Source organism: Periplaneta americana, chromosome 17 (assembly GCF_040183065.1).
Source record: "Periplaneta americana isolate PAMFEO1 chromosome 17, P.americana_PAMFEO1_priV1, whole genome shotgun sequence".
NCBI classification, from domain to species: domain Eukaryota; kingdom Metazoa; phylum Arthropoda; class Insecta; order Blattodea; family Blattidae; genus Periplaneta; species Periplaneta americana.
This window is the reverse complement of record NC_091133.1, coordinates 36,188,582-36,195,464: the sequence shown is the minus strand read 5'-3', so window position 1 is coordinate 36,195,464 and position 6,883 is coordinate 36,188,582. Positions and strand designations below refer to the sequence as shown.

Sequence of the window (6,883 nt, the reverse complement as noted above, 5' to 3'; positions counted from 1 at the left end):
CATTATATACAAGGGACCAATGAGGAAAAAGAAAAACATGATGCTCAATTGTTACCCAATCAGAGTGTACATCTTTATACTGCTAATGTTTTACCCCAGATCACATATATCTCTAGGGTTTTTTTAAGCCCTATAATTATATTACGTTTAAATTACAATATTACTTTAAATATATCAGTGAATATATTCTACAATAGATCATAACTAATTCTATACGACACATTTGCATTGAAAACTTTTCGAAGAAACATTTAAAGAAGGTTAATTGGCTATTCTGTTATTTGATGATGCTAATGCTACCAACATTATTTAGTACCAACCGTATCCCATCAACTACGCTGCAATTTTTACGTGTGAGGGATGTAAAGTGGAAGCTTGATTTTCAAGTTGTATAGTGCCTATAATAAGCTGTTCATTTTAAGTGAAATTGTTTAGTTTTCTTCTATTGTCACAGTGTCGTATTTCGCCGATAATGTTTATCATTGTGACATTTTCCCTGTGTTCATGATTTAATTTCTGTTGTGGATTAAATGTAGGAGTCGCATAATGATGTGACTATGTAGCCCAAGACAGCAAGATATTGAATGTGATTCAAATTATGACAAGTAAGGAAAAAAACAGTATTTACGTTCGATATCCTTTTATAGAAGCTGTGGCTAATTAGCAGGGGACCGCCGGTTTTTAACAAGGTATGTGACAAGGTTAGTGGGTTGAGAGGATACGTAAGTGATGTGAGACCGAGGATCTTAAATCATTGAAATCTTTTCACATAGGCCTATTCCTCGGCCTCGCGTCACTTAGATATCTCCTCAATTAACCCACCAATCTTGTCACATATCTTGTAAAAGACCTACGGTCCCTTGCTAATTACCCCAGAAGTCATACATTTGCAGGTGCGAGATCAGTTTTAGTGATTCTATGAAAATCGCATGCTGTGTGTCATTAGACCTACCTGTTAGTATTGAACAATATTATGCTATGTAGCCTATTTGTAGTATAAGTAATATCACCATCACCGAGCATTTTTACATTTTTATACCATACTGGTAGGCCTACCCTCTTCTCATACATCCAAATGTTGAAATAAGTTTATATCTTGCCCCCTACATATCACATACTGGATACCCCACATAGCCTACCTGATTATTAGTTTCTGGGAATGATAGTATCTTGCCAGTTAGCTTAGGTATGTCCTTTCTTTTCGATCTCAGTCTGCCTAATAATGTTTGTAATGGATAGTGGCTGTCACGATTATGCTTTCTGGATGATTCCCTTTAACTGTGGCAACAATCTATCATTCATTTTGTTCCTTATCACCACCCAATAAGCAATCTCATTTCCTGGTATTTTTATATGCTAGTACTTATAGGCCTGTAGAATATTTCTTTCTATTTTCTATGTTGCTATGTACATTAATCAAGAAATGGATTCAGAACATCTCAAAATCTGTGCGTCAGTGGCTAACCATGACAATATCTTTGAAAAATATTGGAGTGCAAGAGCTCAAATGCCTGGCATTAGAAAACAACAACAACATTCTGTAGTTTCAATAAGAACATAATGTTTATCATTAGGCCTATGCAGAGCATTCGAGTCAAGATGTCCACTCACTACCAGTGGTCACACGGCCTCTGCATGCTATACAGGTCATCTGTCTCCCGCCAAATGGTGACCATAATTTGCGACAAAATAAAACTCATAATACTGAAATAAAAGGCTTACCTTATTGTAATAGTTGCTGGAAATAGTGACCTTCGGCATTCAAACATGCTTGACATCACTTCAGCACATTCTCGGACACTTTCTGTAGTTCATTTTTCACTTATGTTCTGTATTGCTTGTCGAATGTTTTCCTTCAGTTCATCCAAGATGTGAGGATTATTTGCATATGATACACTCATTAATTTATCCTACAAATAAAAAATCATATGGATTTAGGTCGGGGGATCGCGGAGGCCATAAACCGCGACTCATAATGTGATCACAGAAAATATTAGTACCTAAGTTCTTGCATTAAAACATTTGCAGTAAGTTATGTCCTGCATAAAATATGCATAGTCTTTTTCCTCATCTGTGAGCTCAGCAAAGAATGGTTGCAGAATCAGTCGCACATATTGCTCACAGTTTATAGTCTCCTTAAAAAAGATTGAGCCTATTATACTCCTGCCTGATATTGCACACCACACACCTATCTTCTGATCATGTAATGGCAGTTTCAAAATGTCACTGAAAAATACTAAAGTGGAGTCTACTAAGCCATCATGGACTGATTGCTGGTATCAATTACAAACATTTATCCTAACCACGTTGTCTGGAGGCAAAAGTTGATGCACTACACTGGTTTTGTACGATTTTATCTTCAACAATTTAGTGGCATATTGAACTGAGGTTTTTGACATCCTTACGTCCTGGGCTAATCTGCGTAGAGATTTCTGAGGGCTTCGTTCTATTTGAAAGCCTTTTTCATCTAATGTTTCCTCAGTTAAGACCCATTTATTCACTCGACGTCTGAATTTACGGCAACACATTCTCCACGTATATTTCACAAAAGTCTTACATATAAAAATGCGTTGTTTCATACTGACATCACAACACAACCGCACACAACAGAGATGCATTGAATACTGACTTGAGAGAGCCGTGGGAATCTACAGTAATAGTGAGCAGTATAATGCCGGGACTCTCATCATTCCCGTCCACCAACCAGTTTTCATGACAGTGGGAGACATCTTGGCTTGAACGCTCTGTATAACTCTTATAAGTCTCACAGACGACATTCATAGTAAAAAAAAAAGTTATGCCTTCTTCGGTTCAGTATCAGGGGAATAGTATACATTACGATACCATTGTATGAAACCGTATTATACAAAATGATGACGTCACTTGATATCACAAGATGGCGATATCACCAACAAAAGACACTAGGGGAGCTGCATTGAAAACCGGGGTTTTACTAATCATGGTATCGTAAAGAAAACCAGATCTCACCACCAGAAGTGTACAAATCGATACCAAACACTAATTCTATAAACATTAGGCCTACAAGAAATTTACAACTATAGGTATCGTAAAGTAAACTAAACCCCCACCCGCACAAATGTACAAATAGATACCAAACATAAATTCAATTAATGTAACATAGGCTATACAAGAAGTTTACGATTATTGGTATCGTAAAGTATACTAAACCTAATGTGCTCAAGTATACTGAGACCAAACACAAATGCAATAAACACAACATAAACTTACGACTACTTGTACCTATTATATAGTAAACTAAACCCCACCCATATAGGTGCACAATCCGATACTGAACACAAATTTAATTAATGACACATGTATAACAAATTAACGACTGCTATAAAAATATAAATTTCAGCAAAATGTAATAATATACCTATACTATACATTTTGTATGAACAAAATAAGATGCAACTTCGATATCTTCCCAAACTACACATGAGAGAAGAAACGTACTTAAAACATTGAGGCCTTTTCATATTCCTCGGCCTCACGTCACTTATGTATAACCTTAACTAACTCACTAACCTTGTCACATACCTCGGCCTCATGTCACTTAGACATCCTTTCATTAAACCTATCTAACCATAACAAAACGCAAATCAGACATTATGTAGTCCTGTTACTCATCTCCAACATTGTAACAAACCATTCCCCAACAGTACAGCAGTCAAATCAAATTCTATAGTCCACATAGGCAAATACACAAAAAATTAATTATACCAACATCAAAAACTTAAAAACTCAAACTGTCTTTTAAACCAACAGACTTCTATCCAATAGTAGATAAACGAATAACTAATTACATAACACAACATACGTCTTCATCACAGACATCACATAGAAAATAGTTCCAACTTCTAGTATCGGAATGTATTCTAGACGTGGTACCAGTATATGAATGGGAAGTTACAAAAAGGGACCTAAGTTATCAAATTGGTCATTTAGAGTTAAATACATTTCTATGTTCAGTGAGGATAGTTCTATATGTTAGTGATAAAAGTGACCCTTGCCAATCTTTCTATCGCAGTAAAATAGGCCAGTAAATAACACTCTCAAGTTTTCTTCTATTCAGATGCTGTAGAGATTTTATGAGAGAGCTTAGTTAAGACCTTTGTCATAATTTTGCCAAGAGATTGATCAGGATATTTTGTCCACTTTTTCTGATATTCTCTCCTAATTTTTCAGCAGAACATTCTGAATCAGGGTGTGGCCAGAAACACAAAGACCATTTTTCCAGTTGTACATGAGTATCGGTAGTCCATAGGTCCATAGAATGCTAATCTAGCCTCTGCTTTAAGGAATATATCTAGCAATGGGAATTCAAGGTGGTTTGACTATGGTGGATAGTGACTATATCATTGACTGTTCAAGCTGGTGGACTAGATTCTACAAAAGATCACTTGAAATGCAACATAAACTCGTCAAGAGAGAATGCAATAAAATATGAAAGTAGGTGTATGTTTTTTTATGGAAGAAGGACCCCAAAGCTTTTGAGGCTTATTGTGCTTACCATTCCTGTTCTGTGAGTGATTTTGTCGCCCAATGGCTGCACTCTTATATGAATACAGCATGCTGCACCATGAACTTAACCTGGGCTGTGCTAAGGATGACATTGACATTTGAATTATTGATACCAAAATGCCGAGGTCCAACATCGAAAGTTACTCAGAAATTCTGCATCAGTTGGTTGAGGGAAAACCTCGGAAAAAATTCCAACCAGAATTTGAACCTGGGTCTGCTTGTTTCACACTTAGATATGCTAATTGCTATTCCACAGCAATAGACTTAGGTAGTTTTGTAATCTGGCAATCGCAATATTTATATGTAGTGTCATAACTTCATAGTCAAAAAAATTATTTACTTCGTCTTAGATTTTACTGAAAAATTCAGAAGATAGGCTAATTAGCAATAATATTAGCAGATTGTAAAACTGTACCTGAATCACATATTTTCAAAAATAACATGTCCTTTTTTAATCAGAGAAAACATAAAAATATATTGTGGAAACATTGTTTCAAGGTTATATATCACCACAATAATATTTAATACCTTCTGTAACTAGCAAAGAAAGGAAAACAGTTTTCTTCAATTGTGTGAAAACTAGAGATAAGTAACCCAGGTCCCTTTTTACAATAACCTATTCATACAATTATATGAGGCTTGTCTAAAATGTATCCGACCTTAAATTTTCCCGCGCAAAGTAGTGATTCTAAGGTGGTGCCACTGTGCACGGTGGAAGGAGGAACTGTAATGCGCATGCTTGAATTTTTTCACCGCATTCGCTTGTGCCAGTCACTGGCTGGTGGTCGCCAAGTAAGCTGCTGTTCTAAGTGTTTGTCGGATTTAGTTTTCTCTCAAGATGACTGAACGAATTGAGCAAAGATACTGCATCAAATTTTGTCAAAAGCTTGGTGATTCTCAAAGTCAAACAATTCGTAAGATTCAGCAGGTGTTTGGGGAAGATGCGATGGGTGTAACACAAATTAAGGAGTGGTTCAACCAATTCAAGGATGGCCGCACATCAGTGGAGAGTGAGCAGCGTTGTGGCAGGCCCCAAACTGCTCGGAGTGCAGCTGTTGTTGAGAGGGTGCGAAATTTGGTGATGGCAGATCGTCGTTTGACCATGCGGGAGATTGCCGAAGAGGTTGGAGTGAGTAAAGATTCTGCACATGCAATTTTGCGTGATGATTTGAACATGAACCGAGTGGCTGCGAAATTCGTGCCCAAGTTGTTGTCCCCGGAACAAAAAGACCTCCGTCGTGACGTTGCACAGGACCTTCTGGACACTGCCAACACTGATCCTGGGTTTCTGAACACCGTGATAACTGGAGATGAGTCATGGGTGTACGGGTACGACCCAGAAACAAAAAGACAGTCGTCGCAATGGAAGCATCCCGAGTCTCCAAGGCCGAAGAAAGCGCGGCAGGTGCGAAGCAAAATCAAGGTGATGCTGACTGTTTTCTTTGATGTCCGTGGAATTGTGCACACGAATACGCACCGGAAGGACAAACGGTGACAAAGGAGTACTATCACAATGTTCTCTGGCGACTCCGTGATGCAGTTCGGCGCAAAAGACCAGACATGTGGACGGCAAACAACTGGCACTTGCATCACGACAACGCCCCCGCACATTCATCCCAATTGATCCACACTTTCTTGGCCAAACATGGAATTACAACCATTCGCCAACCTCCCTACTCTCCAGACCTGGCTCCTTGCGACTTCTGGTTGTTTCCAAAATTGAAGACACCACTGAAAGGATCCCGTTTTGAGAGTAGAGAAGAGATAATGCGGAACGCGATGACGGAGCTGAACACCATTCCAAAAGAAGACTTCCAGAGGTGTTTCCGGCAGTGGAAGGATCGATGGGCTAAGTGTGTGCAAGCACAAGGGGCCTACTTTGAAGGGGATTAGGGTCCCAACCCCGTCAGGTATTTGAAATATTTTTTCTGGCTAAAGGTCGGATACTTTTCAGACAGGTCTCGTATTTACTATTATCTATAGGTTCCTACTCATGCATAAAATTCTTCCTTCTTTTGTATGTCAGATCATATTTATTGCTTTAATAGCAGACATGCTTCTAATGCCTCGATGTTTAAATTGACAATGCCAAATTTTGGTACTGGTGAATTATATATCTCTGTGTGTGTCTGTGTCTGTGTGTGCGCGGAGTGCATTTATTGTTCTTTTTTGGAGAAAATAATTGAGATAAATAGGTAACAGAATAAGTCCGATATTACTATTGACCATAGAGAATGAAACAGCACATCATTATCATCATCATTGTTATGTTAAGATCTCATAATAAAGAGGAATTTTCTCTCCAACGCTTTTTGGGATGCCTCAGAAATCTTTTTCC

General features: G+C 38.0%; 1 protein-coding gene across 8 annotated transcripts in view; it reads left to right on the top strand.

The window, feature by feature from the left end:
• The first annotated feature begins 325 nt into the window (after window positions 1-325).
• Window positions 326-6,883, top strand: part of Bili (FERM domain-containing protein 8 Bili) — a 74,981-nt gene continuing 68,423 nt past the window's right edge. For all 8 annotated transcript variants that reach the window (XR_011330328.1, XR_011330327.1, XM_069817468.1 and 5 more), the window contains exon 1: window positions 326-605. The gene's annotated coding sequence lies outside the window, so the exon portion shown is untranslated. The remainder of the gene's footprint in view (window positions 606-6,883) is intronic.